Genomic DNA, 23,107 nt, shown 5'->3' with positions numbered 1-23,107 from the left:
CAATGTTGATGGATAAAAAATTTGGACGGTAAAGATCTGAGAAGTCTTCATTTCCCTTCATAAGTCTTCTCACCATAACTTGCACTTTTCCTAATTTAACTTAATCCTGACTTTAATTCAGAATATCTGAATACACATGTGAACCCACAAAAACAAATCCTTCTAGGCTTCAATTTCTGTGAATATTATAGACCTAACTTTAGCCATGTGGAAGCCCAAGAGTCAACAGAATTACAAACTGTTATGAAGAGCGGAAGAATAAAAATGATTTACTTCCCTTCTTTCTTAATCTACCAACCAGGGACACAGCATTATTTTCTTAAATGTTATTTCCTCTGCTGGTGGTTTTATAGTGCTTCTGTTATACCCCCCATTTTTCTCATGAATAATATTTTATCACTCCCTAAGGAACTTTGTTTACATTCTATTATAAAGAGTCTGGAAAGGTTAGAAATCTTTTGAATCCAAATTGTTTAATTGGAGTGTCAGGAGAAAGTATCAGAAGTCACTCCCACTGACCCCCCATCTGTATTACAAGACGTGAGTTATCACGGTACTGGGACTGGAGTAGAATCAGGAGGACATTAGAAGAGCTACTATACTATTTTGTGGGATCTCATCCATAAAATTTCTGTTAATGTTTCCTCCCTGGGATTGTCTCGTAACCAGGTACCCATTATAGTTTGCTCCCTTGATGTCCGTGAAAGCTTCAGTCAAAACAATCTGCTAAGGTTCAGAAAGAGACACCTGTATCTGTCTTCCTTACATCATTATGGGACCCAAAGAAGAAATAATGAAATGAGGGTGGGGAAGGATCATGGTCATACTCTGCCTGCAAGGGACAAAGCACATTTTGTGTGGTAACCACGTTCCTGGGTTGGGATCCATCCACCCACTGGCACTTATTAAGTCCCTGTTATGTTGATGGTATTTTCTTAGTTATGGTAAGAATAGCTACAGACACTCTGTAATGACCTATATGAGAATAGGATCTAAAAAAGAGTGGATTCATGTATATGTATGACTGACTCACTTTGCTGTACAGTGAAAACTAACACAACATTGTAAATCAACTATACTCCAATAAAAATTAATTTAAAAAAGAAATTAAAAGAAAAGAATGGTTAGAGATTCCTATACCTCAGTTGTGGGGCAAAGATACTGCTTTGGGTTATATTCCTCCAAAGCAGATCTTATATACTGAGGAGAGGAACAGGGAAGTAAGACAAGGAGGAAAAAAGACAATGTCAGTGACCGAGCAGGTCACTGATGTAGACCTCAGCCCGTCAGCACAACTCCATCCCCTTCCCTTTGTGATTGTCCAGGGGTGGGCTTTGACTTAAGCTGGTCCAATTGGAGCCCAGATTGTTTGCTCCTTAGGGAAGAGATTCTGTGGACATGGACTGAGAGACAATACAGACCCAGGAGCTATTGGTAGACATCTCATGACCATGGAGCCAATCTTAAGGTGAAGATGAACTATGAAAGGTGAAACAAAGAGATGGAAAGAAGCTGGTTCTTGTTGATATCTTTGATCCCCTGAACTAAACCTGCTTCAGGACTTTTCCTTTACACGAGCCAAGGTACCATCTATTGATGAAGCCAGTTTGAGATGGTTCTGCTCCTTGCCACGTGAAGAATCTTAACAGATACATTGTTAGTGTATGCAAAGCATTTATTGTAGGACCTGACATATAATAAGTGAAACACAAATGGTGCATGTAATTACACAGAAGGAAATGATGGAGAGTGAAATTAAATCTTACATAAACCTCTCAAAGTTGTGTGTTACATTTGTATACACATGGGAATAAGAAGAAGGTATATAAAGACATGAAGAAGATAGTACATGATCAAAATTATCAGCTCCTGCCCATCTCAGCCAGCCAAGCCTGAGAAAATGAAGAGCTTCAACATACTCCTAAGTCAATGAGAATGCCCACTGGGTGGAACTGCCCATCACCCCAGCAAGTGTGATTAATCTTGCTAGCCAGGACATGGAGGAAGTTCCTACTCCCCTAATGCTCTCTGCAAAGGCACCCCTCAGGGGTCTACTTCCTCAGTTCCTGCTTAGCCTCTAGCTCCCTGCCAGGTCTGCAGCTTGAGCTGAAATCCACACACTCGGCCTGGACGCTAACAACTAGATCATCCCAGCTCCGTGCAACCAGCTCGGCTTATCTTTCACATGCATGCTCCTCCTTTTCCCAAGGAGCACCCACTGTGGCAGGGTGGCTGAAGTTGAGAACTAGCTCTCCCCCAGGATTGTGGGGTGGCGTCTGCTCTCCCTGAGTCCTTAGATTATTCTCAGTTCCCTGAACTGTTGCTTGTTAAGACAAGCAGTTAGGAAACAAAGCATCCACCACACTTACTGTCTGTGGAACTACCATCGATGGCCCAAGAATAGAACAACTTGAAGTTAGGGGCACAGCTCACCTGGCCTGCGCCATGAGTCAGAGTCACTCACCACCAGAATCATTTCCCAGTCTCCCAGGGCGTCCCCATCCCCCCATCCAGCCCCAAAGGCCAGAGAAAGTATCTCCCTTCTTTGTATCTAAGATTTGCTCTATTTCCCACTCCAGGACAGATTCACAATTGAAATTCTCATGATAGTCTCCATTATTTCTAATAGACAATTGGGAAAGCAAAATAATCTGAGATGGTTACATTTCCCCCCAAAGTTTAAGAGGTACAGTCATACACCATGGTTTCTCCATTACATAATTATATATAAATGTGTCTTCCCCTCTCTTTGGAAAGAAGGTCTTTGGAGGCAGGAATCATGCTATATCTAATTCATGCCAATATTCCTAGCTCCTGATTGTATATCTGGTACATAACATAAAGTCAATCAACATTTATTAAATAAATAGAAAGCTAGATAGGGGGATGGAGACATGGATAGATAGGTGGGTGGAGAGATGGATGATAAATAAATAAATCTGAAACTATCCCAGGAGCCAAAACAATGCCTCATGGGCCAAGCCCTTTGCCCTAGAAAAGAATAACAAACACCAGTATTTTCTATTAGAGCTTAGAAGACTTTCTTGTAGAAAATCATCTGTAGGCCACACCCCCCATTGCAATGTATAGATTCTTTTTTTTTTAAATTTATTTAATTTATTTATTTTTGGCTGCATTGGGTCTTCATTGCTGTGCACGGGCTTTCTCTAGTTGCTTCAAGCAGGGGCTACTCTTCATTGCAGTGCACAGGCTTCTCATTGCAGGGGCTTCTCTTGTTGCAGAGCACGGGCTCTAGGTGCGTGGGCTTCAGTAGTTGTGTCTCGCGGGCTCAGTAGTTGTAGCTTGTGGGCTCTAGAGCACAGGCTCAGTAGTTGTGGTGCATGGGCTTAGTTGCTCCACGGCATGTGGGATCTTCCCGGACCAGGGCTCAAACCTGTGTTCCCTGTGTTGGCAGGCAGATTCTTAACCACTGCACCACGAGGGAAGCCCCTGAAATGTATAGATTCTAATCTAATTTTATAGATGAGGAAACCAAAATTCAGAGAAGTTAAATAATTTGTCTAAGTCAAATAGCCAGCTAGCTACTGTTGCATCCCTGGCCTAAATCAAGTCCTATGCTCCAGGGTCCAGACTATCTACCACTGAATCACCTCTCGTAAGAGAGAGTGGGAAAACCTCTCATTTCTTGAAATTACATTAGACTTTTTACAGAAATAAATGTTTAGTGTATAGATTAAGGATCTGACGGTAACATGAAAGAGTACAGGGTAAAATGAACATAAAAACAGAGTGAGGTGTTGCAGAAGAAATGCACATTTGTATTTAATGTGATTTTACTTTCTTTTCTATTCTTTTTTTATAAACCACCAACTTGCAACAATTAGGTTATAGTTATAGGCAGCTTGGCGAAGGATGTTTTGAATTAACAACCAAATTGTCAGATTTCTTTGTGGAGCATTTTATTGTTGGGTACAGTTGGAGGGAATCAGTCCTGGGGGGAGGCCCATTTGTCATTCACATCATTCTGCTGAACAGATGACTTACCCACAAAGCATTCCTCTTGCCTTCCTCCTCCCAGCTCTCGGCACTCCAGCCATGCTTCCTTGAGCCACCAGGACTGTGCACAGAGTTTCAGAACTGGAAGGGACCTCAGACAGCAGTGAGTGTTAGCCTTGGTTCACATAGGAATCCCTCTTCAGTTCCTCCAACGTGAGGTCACACAGACTCTGCTTGATCATCTACCATAATAGGGTCTGTGTGAAGTGATGGAAGTTCAAATCCAAGCTCTTCGCTAGCTCTTCACTAGCTCTGGCATCTCAGATAAGCTCCATAACTTCTCTGAGTTTCAGTTCTCTCATCATATAAACTTTCAGAAACAAGGTGAAGACTTCATGATCAAAGGCACACAAAATGCCTCATACAGACCCTGGCTCATAGAAGGCGCTCAATAAACAGGAGTATTCCATTTCCCCTCCCTTCATTGTTGGAACCCTTAAAATGTTGTGGGAACATTTTCATTTGCATCTTTCTATTTCTAGGTTCTCTGACTGAAGAGCAAGTCTTCCTCATATTCACACTTCAGATATTGACAAACAGCTCTCATTGCCCTCATGCCATATTTTCTTCCACATTAAACAGCTCTGGGCTTTTCAGCTTTTTCTCGTGACATGGTTTGTCATCCCCCCTGTATCCTGGTCTCCCTGATCTGCATGTATCCTGCTTTACTAATGGTCCTGGTACAGTGTCATAATTCTAATCAACAGATCAGCTATGAGGGTGGTAAAGTTTGTCTCTCGCATCTCTCCATCTTTTCTTCTCCCACCACAATCCCAAACTCTTTGTGCCTTCATGTGCCCCTGACATACCTACTCACTGATGGCCCAGCATAAGGAAGGCCATATTGTTGAATTTGGTTCAGTTGCAAGAGAAGATAGTGAGAGGAAGGTGGGCCTCCCGATGTCCCCATGAGCAACTTCCCCCTGTGTCCCCATAGCACCAACCGTCCCCACCCTTCTTAACAGGGGAGGGCCCGTATCACCTCCCTTGCCTTCTGATGATGATGTTAAGGATAATTTCACTTCTCCAAGGGCTTCTGAGTTCCTCGAACACATGAGAAGAATCTGTGGGTTTTTCTACAATGCTTTTGATTCCTCTTAAGCATCAGGAGTTATTGCCAAGAGAGGTCAGTAGTTGGGGCATCAGCTAAAGTCGGTCCGTTCTCATTCCCATGCCAATTAGTGATGCATTAGTAAAAAGCTAAGGCAATGTTCAAAACCATAAATATGGGCCAAAGACTTTAATGTATATCCAAAGCATCTGAACATATAAAGAGATTTGCAATAAACTGAGGGCAGATTTCTGAGATTTCAGCAGCTCTTACTCTAATCTCTGATTTATTTATTATTGGAAAATCAAAGATCCCATATACTTTATGCCCAATGAAGTCTCCAAGCCAGGCCTTAAAATGTGTAGACCTAAAAGAGAGCTCAAGGGGGAGGTGTAGAATTTGGCATCAGCTCAAGCCTAAGGGCTCAAAACCAGGCCTGGGAAAGCCAGGGCTGGGCGATAGGAGGCAGCGTGTTTCCTAGGATCCCCAGCTTGGTTCAAAGCTGAGGCACCAAAGGTGAGTAGAGGTAAGTGGGACAGAAAAAAGCAATGAGCTCAGTGCACACTGCCGTAGTTCCTGTTGCCTTCCCTCCTCCTAGAAATGGGGTTAGAAGGCTGGCATGGGTCTTCATTCAAGCACTTAGAAGGGAGCAGACTGGAGAGTCATAGTCACAAATGATATCTTGCAAACTCAGGGGATTGAAAATCCAGCCTTTCTTTAAAACCAATGGTCAGTAGCAAAAACGCCTACTCACTTGGATCATTTGGAAGGTGAATACTACTCTGATTTAAAGACTGATGTTTAGAAGTGATCTAATAGTACATAATGCACTTTGAAACAGACTAAGCTGTCCTTTTGTTTTCAGGATGGAAGAAAGAAGTGCCTCTGCTCTTTCCTGCCTTTGGGCACAAGCTGAAGCCCAGAATAGTGAGAGAGGGTAGACTGACCCATCATCCTGGAACAAGCTAACATATGTCTTATTAAGGTATTCATTTCTTTCGAGCCGTTTATTTTGAGACATTTTATATATGTTCTAACAATTACTTCTTACAAAGTCCAGTCCTGTAAGGTCGAACTGACTTCTCCCCAATGAGAGCACCAAGATACAAAAAGTCTCAGAGTGATTTTCCCAAGGTCCCAGGGCTTGGTCACTAAATCCTGCATGATTTCCACTAGACAGTGTCAGTCAGCAGTGTCCTCCAAAGGCCTGGATCTCAAGGGGAGAAGAGGCAGCTTGGAGTAGAGGAAAGAACTTTAGTGGAATCTGTACTCACCAGGTGTGAGGTCTGGGCAAGTCATTTTCCCTCTCTCAGTCTCAGGTTTCCAATTTAGAAAATAAGAATGTCCTTCCTTACTTGACAGAGTTGCTGTGATGATCAAATGGGGTAACATGTAAGAACAGTCTGTGCGTGCTTAGTGTATATGGTCAATGTTCCATGTAAGTAAGCGGAATCTGATTCTGTCTCCAGAAACTAATTTCAACAAAGAAGCTGGGAAGAAGTTACACAGAAGAGGCACAGGGCATAGTAAGTGAGAGGAGGACCCATTGTCCATCCTGCAGGGCCCTCAGAGGCCAGCTGCCAGGGCTCTGACATCTGGACATATCTGGTAGAACTGGGAAAGCATACCAGAAGCTGTCTTGCCACTTCCTCGGCTTGTAGAGACCAAATATCCCACTGTGCGTGATGTCCAAGGAAGAACAAATATAGATGCCCTCATCTTCCCTGAATCATTGATTGTATTTGTCTTGTGAAAAGTCCTATTGCTGTCTTTATGGCAAACTGTAAAAAAGTATTTTTGCTCCTTGTTTATCCAAGAATAACACAATCCCCCCTAAATAGCTATTTTATTATGACCACAATCAAAGCTGAAAACAATTTCATTTTCCCCTTTGAGGTCCTTGGAAACGATTTTAATTTCATAATAAAGTGAGGCAGCCCAGGGTTTGCTTCCCAGAGACAGCAGACGAGGGGTATGAATCCAGGGACCCGGGAGTCAGAGCTGGGCCCATGCTGGGGGGCTTCCCCTCAGCCTGTGCTCCAGATGGTTTGGAAAGCATTGCAGAAACCATTTGCAGTGTTCTTCCTCAGCAGGCTCTGACCGTATAGGAGGGCAGAGCATGGATTCACATCACTTGGAAGCAGGAAAAAGAATACCCCATGCAGGAGAAATCTAGCACTTCAGCAGATCTCGGGCCATGGTGGGGATCCAGAGAGGAAAACGGATCTGTGACAGGGGATGGGTACTTCCCTGTACTGCCCACTCAGCAGCAAGGCTCCACCTGGGACCCCATGCAGGAGAATGGCCTCACCACTCCCACTGCCCCAAGTTAGAAGCCTGAGTCCTACTAGATATCCCCATGTCCCCACATGTCTTCAAGTGTCAAGTCTTCCTTATTTCTCTCTTGGTTTTTTCCCTAAATTCACCTCTCTCCCTGTGACCATCTTTACTCAGACACTATCATATCACTCTCATCTGGACAATTACAGCATCCCCTAATTTGTCTCTCTGCCTCCCCTTTGGTCCCACCCATTCTTCCTCCATGTCACCAGGCCTACCTTATATTTTAGTCCTCTACTAAAAATCTCCAAGATCTCTCAATTACCTGGAATTAAGTCCCAATTTCTTAGCCTGGTATACAAGATTAGGCATTATTTGGTCTCTGCATACCTCTTGTTACTTAGGAAGAATTATCCTTTTGTGAGATTATTTTATAAAAGTGAATCTAGATCCTTATCGACATATTTCCAGACATTTTATGATGAACATTTTCAAACACAGAAAAGTTGAAAGAATTGTACAGTGAAACCCATATACCTGCAACTTGGATTCTACAATTAACATTCTACAATATTTATCACATATTTATCCATTCATCCATCCCTCCATCCATGCATAAATTTAACTTACGTTTAATGCATTTCAAAATAAGTTCTGGACATCAGTGCTTTTCACTCCTTAACCTTCAGCATACATATCATATGACCATTAGATTGGTTTACATCACCCTTTTCCTCCAAAATGGCTTCTGAAAGCATAGATATACTAGGACTAACAGATTTGCAAAAGGCAAGTTAAGCATAAAAAATAAAGGCAAGAGGGCTTCCCTGGTGGCGCAGTGCTTGAGAGTCCGCCTGCCGATGCAGGGGACACGGGTTCGTGCCCCGGTCCGGGAAGATCTCACATGCCGCGGAGTGGCTAGGCCCGTGAGCCATGGCCGCTGAGCCTGCGTGTCTGGAGCCTGTGCTCCGCAACGAGAGAGGCCACAACAGTGAGAGGCCTGCGTACCGCAAAAAAAAAAAAATTAAATAAAGGCAAGATAGGGGAAGAGGTAAAGTTTATAAAGAATCTCTGACTGAAGAAAATTATGCAAATGAATGCAAAAATGCCTCTGAGCTTCCTAAAAACCAAAAATCATATTAGGTATATTGCTTTAATCTTCTTGTGGAAGGCCTAGTAGGGACACATTTTTCAAGTCTTGAAATCTTTGAATGTGTCAGAGGGGTATATTTTTTAAAGGGCACTTAGAAATGTAGGAAACAACGTTAATAGCATATAATGGTTAAGAACTCAGACTCAGGAGCTGGAGGTCTTGGGTTCAAATTTAGCTTCCACCACTTACCATGTGTGGGTGCTTACGCAAAGTCTTTTAACCATTCAGGTTCCTCATCTGCAAAATGAAGATCTCACAGGGCCACCTTCATGTTGTTTATTTGGTGACTTTAATCAGATAATACACTTAAATCACTTAATATAGTGCTGAGCACATAGTAAACACTCAATAATTATAGTTGCTATTTAAGCAATGAAAAGAAATGCTTCAGCGGAAGGTGAGATTATAAAATTAGAGCATGGTTTTATAAAAGATTTTATATGTGAGTGGACATGTGATAATCTTCAGAAAAATGTTTTCTTTCAATCTGGCTTAGCACAGTGAAAAATTTAGCTACTCTTTGAGGAATGTAGAAGATACCATTGATTGCTTACCCACTAATGATCCCTGCTTCTACTTCTAGAAGAATCTAAATTTTGTTCAGGTAACAGACACAATCTAGGGCAATATATTCACCCGTACAACATGAATCATTCCAGTTCAAAACCAATCATGCTAATTCCATTCCCATAATACAGTGATTGATCTAGAAACAAATAATTAGTCTTAAGGAGCAGCGTGCTGGAGTGAGTGTGCAGAGAACCATCTTGATAAAAAGAGAGAGAAAACTTCAAGGGAAAGGCCAATTTCTCACTTTCTGTTTTAGATGGTGTGTGAGGATGTGATGCATGGTACTGCAGCAGCCACTTTGTCACCATGAGGAGAAAGCCAAGGAATTGCAGAGAAGCTGACCCAAAGCTTTGTGTCCCACCTTCTTGTTATGTGAGCTGAGTGACTATCTCTAAGCCATTCTTAGATAGTCATTCTACAATATTCAGCTGTAAGCATTCTTAATTAATTATAAAACAAAGAGCTAATATTTCCCTTTAGCTTATCTCTATTGTTTACTGGCTTTCTCTGGCTGGTTTGACAATAGCTGAAAGGGCTTTAAAATGGGTTAGTCTTGGGGCTTCCCTGGTGGTGCAGTGGTTGAGAATCTGCCTGCTAATGCAGGGGACACGGGTTCGAGCCCTGGTCTGGGAAGATCCCACATGCTGTGGAATAGCTAGGCCCGTGAGCCACAACTACTGAGCCTGTGCGTCTGGAGCCTGTGCTCCGCAACAAGAGAGGCCGCGATAGTGAGAGGCCCGCACGCCGCAATGAAGAGTGGCCCCCGCTTGCCACAACTAGAGAAAGCCCTCGCACAGAAACGAAGACCCAACACAGCCAAAAATAAATAAGTTAATAAAATGGGTTAGTCTTACATTGTACATAATCACTGAGAGGAAATACCAGCCATGTTACAGGAACCCCAAGTTTGAGTAGATCATGGCGGTCATTTTCTGCAGCAGTTGCAGAAGCCCTGCTCACTGATTTTGGCAAATGTTTTGTCAAATAGACATACAGTAAGTCCCACTTACGAACTTTCAAGTTGAGAACTTTCAAAGATGCAAATGTGCCTCTGTATGCCACCTGTTGTACTGTACTACTGTACTTTTCAAGGTACTGTACTGTAAGATTAAAAATGTTTTCTGTGTGTTTGTTTGTTTCTTATGTATTATTTGTGTGAAGAGTATTATAAACCTATTACAGTACAGTACTATACAGCCGATTGTGTTAGTCGAGTACCTAGGCTAACTTTGTTGGACTTTTAAACAAATTGGACTTACAAACGCACTCTCAGAATGGAACTCATTCGTATGTAGGGGACTTACTGTACCACCAAATGGCCCATTACCCAGAAACTTTAACGAGAGAGTAAGCTTATAACCTGTCAAAGGCATTGCCTGGAAGCATCTGAAATAGTATCTTCAAGAGGCTCTTGCAATTAGGGATTCTTGCTAGCTGCTAGCAGAAAGACCAAGCAGCTGTGGCAGATGGGTAAGTCAAGCCCCATGAAGTAGGGAAATGTCTGTTTACCCTATGCTGTTAATTTATTGAAATCGATGTGTGAGGTCATAGAAACCAATTGTATATTTGGTCACCATATAGCAGGGTTTGAGTGGGAGGAATCAAATTCTATTGTCAAAGTTGGGGTACAAAAAAAAAGTTGGGGTACTAGTTGGTGTAAATGTAAGTATTCATAAGTGGGACCTGTATTCTGTGTTTGGTAACATATCTCCAAAATCATTATGGAAGTAAGGGGGAAATACATGGTTAAATATAAAAAATACCTGGAAACATGAAACTCTTCATGAATGCCTCAAATATGAGGGATACCTATGAGAGGGGCTGTGTGCACCCCAGCATAGTTGTGATCAATGTTCTCTGTAGAGCGTGAGGAGGGGAAACAGGGGAGGGAACTAACTTCAGATTGATGTGGCACAAACTGCTTGTTCTCCACCAAAACCCATTCCTTCTTCTTCCTGGGCACACAGCAAATGCACTTCCCAGTGGCCCTTGCAGTTGGGCATGACGATGTAACTAAGTTCTAGCCAGTGGGATATGAATGGAAGTCATATGTTTGCCATTTTCAGGCCTGAACAACAAAACCTCCCACATGGCCCACTCCATGCTCTTTCTGTTTCTGCCATTTTGTTGCAGACGATGGCCACACCCTACAAGACAACGGAGACTCCATAAGGAAGAGGGATGGATCCCTGAATTGCTGAGCGGAAGAGAGCTGTCAACCACACACCCTGGACACCTACTTGGGATTCCCACGTGAGTGTGAAATAAGATCACATTGTGTTTAAGCCGTCATACGTTGTTTGTATGTTGCAGCAGTTTAGCCTGCACTAAGGGGTACAATTGTGTATCTATTAAGTGCATGGATATTTTCCCCCTCTGGAGTCCCATATCTACTATAATATACATATGAATACATACAATAAGACCAATAGAAGTATATTGTGTTTTATATATATATATATATTGTGTATAAAGACTTTAGTCTTTAATAAGATAATTTCCCCTAGAAACTCGATTTTGTTAAAATAAATAAATGAATGAGTATTTGAAAAGCCTGGTAGGAGCAGAGGTGGCCTCCTGAGGCTTTGGACTCTACAGCCCCTTCCTGTCAGGCAAGAAGAGGGTCCAGAAGGGGAAAGAAGCAAACTAAATTGCGGAAGCCAAGGTACCAAATAGTGTTATTTTTCCCCCTTGGACCCCATATTATTAACCAAATTTGCGTTGCTCATGGATGCTTTTGCTTGAGTAGTACATCCCTAAAAATGTTTATTTCTAGAGGGCATCCATAAAGAAGTTTGGAGTTCTGCATTCACTTGGATATGGAGAAAGGGGCAGGCATTTCAAATACCCACTTAGAGCTCTTCCAGAAAAATGCACAAAGGGCTCTCAGAGTGCAGGAGAGGAAACGTTTTCCCTGGCAAAGTCAGAGAAATCTTCAAGGAGGAACTGAGTCATCTTGAGAGATGAGTCGGAACCCACCAGTCTAGAGAAGGAGCAAGGGCATTCCAGACAGAGAATATCAAATGGATTTCAGCCTTGTCAGGCCATGGCCTTCACGGATTTCCCTGATTACTGGGCCTAGGTGTCTGACCCTGTCGCCTTACCGTGGTAAATGCAGTTAACATCACTCTTAGTAGAGCGGCTTGTATCTCTGCGGTTACCTAAGGACAGGGATGTAAAACTCCTCAGATAAGGGGCTCGTGTGCATCTCAGCAATCCTGTCAGTTATCCCTGGGCTGATTTGCACGCCTGCTCCTTCTCAGCGTTAACACTGGCTGGTGAAGGAGACACTTCCTTTTATCGGTGCCTATTGTGTTGTCAGTCTTGGTTTACAACACAATAAGCTTACAGACATTTACAATTAATGAGCTTCTCACGCATGTTCACAAACACATTAAAAATGAGCAGGTAGCAAATTATCTATGGATCTCAATAATCTGCACTTACATACACATCCAGTTCTAGCCAGACTGGAATTGGCTGAAAGTCTGCCATTTGTCAGGTGATGTGTCAGCTTAATGGGCCCCGGAGCTCATTTATGGGTCACCATCTCCCACTAAACTGTCTAAATTGTCTGCCTGAGTTTCCAGAAATGCTTGCAGGGGTGGAGCCGGAACATGAGCCTTATCTGAACTTGACATCTGTGTGGGCCCCAGTTCTTAGGGAATCCATTATGGAATTCAGGGAAAAGTTCCCTGTTTTTTTTTTGTTTTTTTTGTTTTTTTCAAAATGTACATCCACGAGAAAGATACAAGTGTGGACAGTATGGGGAAAAGCACCCATGGATTTGGTTTGAGTCTCTTGGTTTACTTGCTCTGTAATTTGGAGGACGTTAATGTCTCTGAGCATCAGTTTCTTCATCTATAAGTGGAGATAATCACAGAAGATTTAACATAAGGATTAAGTGAAAGAAAGAATGCAAGGCATACCAAATTTACAAAGCACTATGTGCCAAGTGTTGTGAGCACTTTATGTTAACTCAGTTTATCCTCCTAACAATCTTATCTGAGGAAAGTACTCTTTTGTAATCCCATTCCGCAGCTGAGAAAACTGAGGCCCTGAAAGATTAAGTAATTTGTTTAAAGTCACATAGCTAGTAAGTGATGGACCTGAGATTCAAACATGGGCACTGTGATGCCAGAGACCTTTCTCTGTTGAAGAATACTATGCTGTGCTACCTGGTGCAGTACCTAGAAAGGGGTTAGTTCATGCTCTGTGAATGTAGGGAAACTAGAGAGATGAATAAGATATGCACCCCAACTTTAAGAAAATACCAGTCTGTCAGGGAGATTTGTCTTGACCAGTCTGTCAAAACCATTTGAGCCCTTGGTTAGCGTTATAACTGGGGCAACCGCATGCATCAGTTTTGATTGCTGCAAACAAATGACCACAAACTCAGTGGCTTAAACCAACACCCGTTTGTTAACTCACAGTGTCCATGGGTCAGGAGTGTAGGCACAGCTCAGTTGGGGCCTCTGCTCAGGGTCTCAAAGGCTGCACTCAAGAAGTCAGCGGTTTTCCTTTCTGGAGCTCAGGGTCCTCCTCCGGCCCACATGACTGCAGACAGAATTCAGTTCCTTGCATCTGCAAGACAGAGGCCTTCAGCTCCTAGAGGCTGCCCAGCTTTCCTGGCTGCAGTTCCTGTGGCTCTTTCCATAGGCTGCTCACTTCTTCAAGGCCCATAGGAGAATCTCTCTCTTTAGTCACTAAGACAGAGTCTTAGATAAGGTAACATAATCAAGGGAGTGACTATCCTGTCACCTTTGCCATATCCTGTTGGCCAGAAGCAAGTCACCATGCATGCCTTCATGCAAGGGGAGAGGATTAGAGAAGGACGCGACTCAATAGGGGTCACCGCAGGATGTGTCTGTCACACCACACAATCTATTGTTCAACTGGGACAATTTGGAGAGCAAAAAAGATGCTCTTAATAAATGCTGGAAGAACAGGAATAAACTGGAACTGTCCCAAGCAAAGTGAGACGCATGGTCATCCAAGCTAGAAACAGCACGAGCCACTTACTATGGGACCAGTGGAGACACAGTGTAATTCTGACCAGGTGGATCTGATAATACTCCTTTGAGCAGATGATTTCTCAATCAGGCTGTGAAGAATGGGTTAAATTTCTACAAGCAAATATGGGGTGGGGCAGGAGAGCATTCTTCCAGGTAGAGAAAGCATTTTGGGTGAAGAGGTAGCATTGAGAAGGAAACAGGCCAGGTTCTCAGAACGAGACATTCCAGGAGGGGCTTGTGAAATGTGTTTCAAGGCCTTTTATTCCAGGAAGTGGGCATAGGGGTCTGTCTTGCTCTGTGGTCTTTGGCTATGGTTTCTGAATAGAGGGCACCTCTCTAATCCTTAATGCTCTTGGATATTCTAGGAGACCCACAGATCAGGAGAGAGAGGCCCTCAGCTTTCTGTTTCCTGGGAGGGCTTCTCTTGTACATACCTGTGGCTCAGGAGCCCTTCACGTCATCACTGTTATGGAGAAAATTCTAGAGAAAGGAACGAAAAGGGGTCAGCTAATTCCATACATTTGATCAATGATTTGTTAGAATTGAGATTCAGTAGCCACATTATTCCACGGATCAGCTCTGCAATTGTCTTATTCAGAACTGTGGTAAGTGCAATTTCTCTGTGTCATTGTTTCTGCTGGGTTATTTCTGTGAAGCAGTGTGTGCCTGGCTAGCCTCCCTGCTTCAGGGGAGGTCTTGTTTATTTCCTATCCATCCGTCCCCTTCTGTGACTCAGTGTCTGCCATGAAAGGGGGGTTTCCTAACCTCCCACCACTTCATCCTTCACTTAGATAAGCAGGAGGGATCCTTGACATGGCCACCGATGGGCCCTCTGCTGTCACTAAACCACTGGCGGGCACCACATGGTTCCCTGGAGAACCACATCCAGGGAAGGGCCAGAGAAGGTGCCATGGAGGACGAGGCATGTGGTTCAGACAGGATCTGAGTCAGCCACTCAGGCTGGAGCAGAGAAGTCGGGATGGAGATATTGAGCCACATCTGTGCCAAACTGCCATGGCTTTGGCTTCCTGCTCAGGGGCGGCAGACTCGCCATGCCCTATAGCCACGGGGAGAGTGAAGCCAGTCCACGTGGTTGGAGCAAGGAAGGAAGAGGGAGAGCCAGACAAGTCCAAGGAGCTGCAGCACATGTCTTCTTCTCCACCATAAGGCAAAGGATACACATTTCCTGGGATGCATTTACTCCTTTACTCAACAGCTAGTGACTGAACTTCATCTGTGTGCCAGGCACTGGATGTTCAATGGTGACCAAGACAAAACCTCTGTCCTCGTAGATCTTACAGTCTCAGGTCGGGGCGGAGCAGAGATAAGGAAGAAAACAAATAAATACAAGGTAGAATAAATAAAATCGGGTGGGAGGTACCTGGTTAAATAAAGGGAAAGGAAATTTTCTCTAAGGAAGTGACATTTTACCTGAGATGAGTCAGAAACATCAACAGCATTGCAGAGAGAATGTGCACTAATACCCTACAGTGGGAAAGAGAAATTGGGAGAAAAACACAAAACAAAACTGTGTGGCTGGAGTTAAGGCGTGAGCGAGAGTGTGGGCTGAATGAAGTACAGCTGGAGGCAGGTCACAAATGCACCTCCACTCTCAGGGGGTGTTGAAAATGGGGGTGGCTATGCAGGTGTGAAGGCAGGAGGTATATTCCTATATCTCTAGACCTTCCTCCTGATTTTGCAGTGCACCTAAAACCGCTCTAAAATAAAGTTTAGGAGGAAGGAGGAAGTTGGGACTCTTTTTTGAAGGAAAAATACTGGATGACTTAGATACAAGCTGTATTCCCTGGTGAAAACAATCTGACAAGGAACAGCATTCCAGGGGTCAGAAAGCCACAGTCATCACCAGGGAGACTGACAGAGTGGCTAGACAAATATTCTGACTGTCAGGGGCAATAGCCACAGGATTCTCCTGAAAAGGCAAAGCAGGATGAGGAGCGCAGCCCCACCGGTGGATTTACAGGCAACAAGTGCCCTCTGGTCTTCAGAGGACAGTGCCTTCAGGGTAAAGGATCCATGGACCCCTAGTGAAAAACAGAGCTTTGGAAAATACATCTGAAGGGAAGAAGCGGGCAGGGAGGAGGTGAAATGGTCCAAGACTGGGGATGGGGCTTCCAGCAGGTGACATCAGGAGAGGGGTTTCCGGCTGCCTGGGGCAAGTGACACTCCCAGCAGGGCGGCCTGGAGGAGCACAGAGAGAGATGGGAGAGGTGTGCTTCCTTCCTTCCCCATGCTTCCAACAAGAGAATGGCCACATTCAGAGTTCTGGTCCATGAAGTGCAGACTCTTTTAACTGAAAGGAACTGTTGTTAGTTTTACCTCTTTCCCAGAAGGCATTTCCCCATGTAAAAACAAAAAGACCAATGGTGTGGCAGACACTTCTGCATGTAAATTCACTCCAAAGAAAGAGTTAAAGTGCTTTCTAATATAAATTGGTTTTCGGTATTTCAGTGCCAATATAATTAGATTGTAACAAGCAAAAGCCCTGTAACATAACACAGCGAAAATTTGAAAATTTGATTCTGTCTGGCAAACAACCAAGTCCCTGCGTGTGCGCAAACCTGACATTAATAAGCTACAAGAGATTACATGATTTAGAAAAGAAGCACTTGGTGTTACCAAATCAAATAATAGATCTCTAGGCTATAATTAGGAGAATTGGGACTCAACAATGAAGTCATAATACTGTAATTTAGCTGTGAGTAACAGAGCCATGGAGGCACATTAGGAGGTGGGTGGTGTCTCCGGGGTGTACAGCTCCTGGGGGGCGCCTGCTCAGGCACCCCACACGCAGACACCTGTTGGCACCACGATGCCACAGGATGGACCCTGGTCCGCCTTGGCTGAGTGGCAGGGGCTGGGGCCCTTGTACTTAAGATGCATGACTTTAAAGATGGAGCTCCCCAGGGACAGCTGAGGAAGGCAGAGAGGCCGCTAGAGCGATGCCGGCAAATTGCTGCCCCGCGGTGCTTTCCGGGCTAACAAAGGACACATTAAGAACGCAGAAACATAAACAAGGCAAAATAAACACTGGAAGAAATAAAAAGAGAGTGAGAAAGGCCAGCAGCCTCATTCACAGTCCCTGAGCTGCGGGGGATTGCCAGTTTGGGCGAACGCATTTTTCCTCTGAAATAGTTTCTGCAGAGGCTGTGCAGAACTTAACTACCTCCTGGCAGAGTAACACAATCCATGCTCTTAGGTCATCAAACCATATAATTTCACGTTGAAAAGAAACCTTAGCAGGGCTTCTTAATCTGGGGTCCCCCAAGGGGCCTGTGGATAGAACTGAATTTCAATGTAATTGGTTTTCATTGTAATCCTATGAATTTTATTTTATGCATTTCAAAACATTATTCTGAGAAGGGGGCTGTAGCAGATGTTGGAAGCGCCCCTCTGCATATCCCCAGACCTTTCTGGATGCTCCAGCTGGCTTCTAACTGCCAGTCTCTGCATCTCTGGGGCTGAGAACTCTCTACCCCACCAACTATGCAAAGCAGCATTGCTTGGTGCCCACGTGGTGTACAGGCTGGACGTGCCAGGGAGGTAATGCCCAGGAGCAGGTATGTCATTACCCCAGCTCCATTCCCCTTCAGGGGTGAAAATGCTGAGAAGTGGTTTTGCCCTCCTTGTCCCAAAATAGCCCGCAGGATTAAGCTCCAGTTGTCCATCTTTTTGGCGGCCTTTCCCTTCCCACTTCTCTGTGGTTATTTCCTATATCTCCCAAATAAATTACTTGCATTCAGGATCTGCTTCTGGAAGAGTCCAGACAAAGATAGGGCCAACAGGTAGGTCAACAGACTGCCAAAAGTGTCAAAAATAGATTAAGCAGCCCTGCAAAGTGTGATTCAGGTCTTCTCACCCTCATCACCATTTCACAGGTGAGGACACCAGAGCACAAAGAGCTAAGTGTCTTGCCTACAAAAGGGAGTTATGAAGTATGACAGTCACTTTCTATGGCTATTGTTGTTATGACGATTTTCCACACTCCATACTTTCAATTTAACTTTTCTTTTCTCCTCATTCTTTCCAAAATCCTCTCCAACAGCGGCCATTGGCCTACGACTGCTTGAAAGCAGGGTCCGTGGCTGGATGCCCTTTTGCTTTCTCCCTGAATGCAGGCATCTGGCAGGGGCTTGGTACTGCATGACCCTGTTCCTGTTCCCAGGCCTGAGCTGAGTTCTGGATGTAGGATCAGCCACAGCAAAGTGTGGGAGAAGAGTCTCTCCTATCACATTCAACACAAACACCTTTTCCATTCACTTACCCCTTCAGTCAGATGGTACCTGTGTCTAAGCTTTATCTGGTCCAGGATTCCACAGTGGGATTTAGCATGGGGGTGGCAAATAGTATTCTCTTTTGTTTGTTTGTTTGTTTTGGTCACACCGTGGCATGTGGGATCTTAGTCCCCTACCAGGGATTGAACCCACGTCCCCTGCTTTGGAAGCGCAGAGTCTTAACAACTGGACCTCCAGGGAAGTCCCAGTATTCTTGTTATATTTACATATTATATATTATTTACTTATAAAGGACATTGTTCCAATTATTATTTTAAACAGATTTTAGAAATACTACAATATAATAAAATGATACAAGGATATCAAGTAGAAGGAAAATAGAGATATAATTATAGTAGGAAGCTAGCGTTAAACTACGCAGAAACACACAGTAGTAGTAGTAGTAGTAGTAGTAGTAGTAGTAGTAGTAGTAGTAGTAGTAGTGGTGGTGGTGGTGGTAGTAGAAAGGCTCTTTAATATATTGATTATCTCATTTAATCCTCAAAAAAACCTCAGGAATTTGGTATTACTATTTTTAGATGGGGGGACTTCCTCAGATGAGAAAACTTCCAGGAAGCAGTTTAGTATTTTGCCATTCATTCCTCATTCTTAAAAGTTACCTCTTTTTCCTTTATTTTCCCTTCTCATAATAAAAGCCCCCTTCCCCTCTTCCATCCAAGTTGAAGGATTAATCTTGGCTTGCTGTTAGGGCAACAATCTGATTAAATTTTTTAACCTTATTTTGAATGATTTGTTAGATCTTCCTATGATTGCTTCTTAATTAATATGAATCTCTAAGTTTTATACATTTTGACACAGAAAATAAAGCAAAACAAAAGCCGTCTCAGGTATCAGGGGTAAATTGTCCTCAGGCAAGGTGACTTTCCCAGAATTCCACAAAGCCAGGAATTCCAGCCAGGTAGTAAGTATCAGAACAGGAAAGAAACAAACAAAAAAGAAAACCTAGGCCAGGCAGGCTTTATATGTGGGTCCTGAAAGGTGGTTCCTTTGACACAACAGCCTTGCCCTCCATTGTCTATTCCTCAGCACCTCAACGTGATGATTGAAAAGAAGAAATCCAACTATGTGATTTCCCTGCCCTAAAACTTTCAAAGCATTTTTATCAGAGAGGATTAAGATTCAGTCTTCTTAAAATAGCATTCATGGCCAGCTCCTGCCCATATAGCTTTACTTCCTTCCTCCCTCCTTTTTACTCTCCTCCAATCAAACTCTAACAAATGCCCCCAAATACACCATGTTTTCTTATACTTTTTCTCATGATGCTTCCTCTTTCTGAGGAACCACTTATACCTCTTTCTGTTCTCACCCTTCTAAAGGTTTGGCTGCCTATCCTCTGAGAACATACCGTAATAATATATTCAAGTATCTGACCTCTCCCCATTTCACACTTGTCTCCCCCTGTTTCACACTGCTCCAAGCAGATCCACTGTGATGCCTCCTCCTCCTCATAAAGGATTCAGCTCAAATGTCACTTTCTCAGGCAAGCCTTCTCCAACCACTTTAAATAATGTTTTTCACTCACGTGTTCTTAAAGTGGGAAAATATTTTGAAAAATAGTGATGTAGTTCCCTTTTTTGATTTTCTGTCCATGACCTTCTCCTTCATTTGTCATCTTCCGAACATGTGGAGGTGGGATGGGAGGGGGGTGAATTGCGAGGAGAATTAAGAATGTTGCAGAAGGGAAAGAAAAAAGGAAGGAAGGAAGTGAGTTGATTTGTTATCTTTACTATTTTGAATTTTTCAAAAAGTCAGGGCTTGCAAGTCAGACTTTTCAAGATTGTAGAGAAAGAGAGATTTCTAAATCCCTCCTGTTTAGCATGTCAAGTGCCAAGTGTGCTAGACTAGATCGTAGTCCCCACAGCCCCCCTCATGTTTAAGCCATGAGCACTTTTCCTGTTTTTTTTTTTTGAACACAACGAAGTTTTTATTTCTATGTTATTCCAAGTTTCTATAATTAGCATAAATTCATTTCATAATTATAAAAAATAAAAAGATCATGGCAAATGTCCACAATGGTTCTCTAGGAGTAGAAAATTTCTGATTGTTTCCTTAGAGCTTTTGTCCTTATTTTTGTTATTGATGACAATTTTTTAAACAAAATTTTTATTTTAGAAATTTTACATTTGTAGAAAAATTGTGAAGACAGTACAGAGAGTTCTCATATGCCCTACATGAAGTTGCCCCTATTATTGACATCTTACATTTGTATGGTACATTTGACACAATTAGTCAACAGTGATAGATTATTAACTAAAGTTCATACTTTATTCAGATTTCCTTCATTTTTGCCTACTATTCTTTTTCTGTTCCAGGATCTCATACAGGATAGTACATTACATGTAGTCATCCTGTCTTCTTAGGCTCCTCTTGACTATGACAGTTTCTCAGACTTTCCTTGTTTTTGTTGACCCAGGCAGTTTTGAGGAGTACTGGCTAGGTATTTTGTAGAATGTACCTTGATTGGGATTTGTCAGATGCTTTACTCATTAGTAATCTAGGTTATGTGTTTTTGCAGAGAAAAGCCACAAAGGTAAAGTGCCATTTTCATCACAGGAATATCAAGAATACCTGCCATTAACATGACTTATCATTGTTGCTATGAACCATGATCACTTGCTTGAGGTAGATAATTGTCAGGTTTCCTCACCGTCAGGTTCCTCTTCTTTCTCCCTTTCCATGCTGTGCTCTTTGGAAGGAAGTTACTATGTGTAACCCATACTTAAGGAGCAGGGGTTTATGCTCCACCTCCTTGAAAGCAGAGTATTTACATAAATAATCTAAAATTATTCTGCAAGGAGATTTGTCTCACTTCTCCATTTATTGTTTATTCAATTATTTATTTATATCCGTATGGAATCATGAATATTTTTTATTTGGGGTTATAATCCAATACTATTTTATTTACTTCTTGCTCAAATTGCTCCAGCTTTGACCACTGGGGGGCAATCTTTCAGTTGGCTCCTGTGTCCCTTTAACATAACCTCTATCATTTTGTGTGTGTGTGTTTGTGTGGCTTGAAATTTTTTAGCAATTCCTTAATTTCTCTCACTACGAGATATTTCAGGCCCATCTTATATATTTGCTGCCCCGCTTCTAGAACCAACCATTTCTCCTTTTATTGGAAAATGGTATTAGAAACTAAGAAGACCTAGGTACTAGGGGTGCTTATTGCTACTGGAGTGTCATTGCTTCTAGGCCTTCTCAGCTGACAGAGCAAGGAATTATATATGTGTATACTAACCTACATTTATACACTTATCTATAAATACTTCTTTATGTAACCATCTATATCTATATGAAGCTAAACATGAATTCATACTGATGTCTCCAACACTAATCAATTACCACATGGGTCATTCTAGTCTCTTTCCTTTGCTTATCTCTAACCTCCTACTCCAACAGTGAATCTGGCTCCCACCATCCACCATCCATTTATTCATTCAATTCTAGATACATGTATAGTGGTATCCGAATTGTTAACACATACTAGCATGGGGAACAATTTCATCAACTAGAATACAGTGCTTATGTACAGTTCATTGGACTTTAGTCTTCCAGAATCCTCTTATTTCCGAAGTTACTTCTGTCAGCACCTTTTTACCCCAACCCTTTCAATGAAGTTGTTTCATACATTTGTAAAACAGTCATGTTGTTCTGTCACATTCTACATTCCATCTTGGGGTCCCTGACCTCCTAAATGATTTTTAATTTGCATAATCAAGGATTATTCTTTTGCTATAAAACCTTTATAAAGGGTCTTTACAAACGCATAGTGTAAATGTACTCACCATTACAGCATCACACAGAATAGATTCACTACTCTACAAAAATCCCTTGGATAGGGACTTCCCTGGTGGTCCAGTGGTTAAGAATCCATCTTGCAATGCAGGGCATGCCAGTTCGATCCCTGGTTGGGGAACTAAGATCCCACATGCCGTGGGGCAACTAAGCCTGTGCGCCACAACTACTGAGACTGTGAGCCACAACTAGACAGAAGCCTACATATCACAAAAAAGAGCCCACATGCCACAACTAAGACCTGACACAGACAAAAAAAAAAAATCCCTTGGATATCATCTATTCAACCCTTCCTCTCTCCCCCCAAACCTCTCTTGACCACTGATCTTTTTACTGTCTTTGTACAATAGTTTTGCCTTTTCCAGAACATCTCATAATTGGAATAGAACTTTATGTGGTTCCATTTGTCTCCTCTCTGAGCATATCAATTATACTTCTTTAAAAAATAATTTTAGTAGTTTCCCTGGATCTTCCAGTATACATTTTTACCTAGTCTAATTGCACCTTCAAATAACACTATACTGCTTCATGTATATATAGAAAGACAAAGAGTATTCCCAATTCCTCCCTCCCTTCCCTTATGCATTGTCATCATTCATCTCACTTACCTGTATGTTATACATTGCTATACACCCAATACATTGTTACTATTATTACATTAAACAGCTATCAATCAAAAGTAAGAGAAATTAAAAATTTTTCACTTACCTTCATTTATTCTTCTATGTAAGTCCAAATTCTTACTTATAAAATTCTCCCTCTACCTGAAAAACTTCTTTTAACATTTCTTGTGATGAAGATTTGTTGGTAATGAATTCACTCAGTTTTTGTCTATCAGAAAATATTCTTATTTCTCTTTCACTTTTGAGGGATAGTTTTACTGGATATAGTATTCTAGTTTGGTATTTTT

The 23,107-nt window shown here is 42.5% G+C and overlaps 1 long non-coding RNA gene across 4 annotated transcripts in view; it reads left to right on the top strand.

The window, feature by feature from the left end:
- The window catches only part of LOC307190202, a 468,185-nt gene that overhangs the window by 393,656 nt on the left and 51,422 nt on the right, over positions 1–23,107 (top strand). For 3 of the 4 annotated variants that reach the window (XR_013829439.1, XR_013829441.1, XR_013829442.1), the window contains exons 6-7: positions 5,934–6,053; positions 11,205–11,324. This is a non-coding gene — a long non-coding RNA (uncharacterized lncRNA). Of the gene's footprint in view, positions 1–5,933; positions 6,054–9,327; positions 9,444–11,204; positions 11,325–23,107 lie in introns of all 4 variants that reach the window. The other variant, XR_013829440.1, reaches the window with a different exon arrangement.

Source organism: Stenella coeruleoalba (assembly GCF_951394435.1).
Source record: "Stenella coeruleoalba genome assembly, chromosome: 8".
Classification (NCBI taxonomy): Eukaryota; Metazoa; Chordata; class Mammalia; order Artiodactyla; family Delphinidae; genus Stenella; species Stenella coeruleoalba.
The sequence above is the reverse complement of the archived record's forward strand: the minus strand, read 5'-3'. Positions and strand labels throughout refer to the sequence as shown.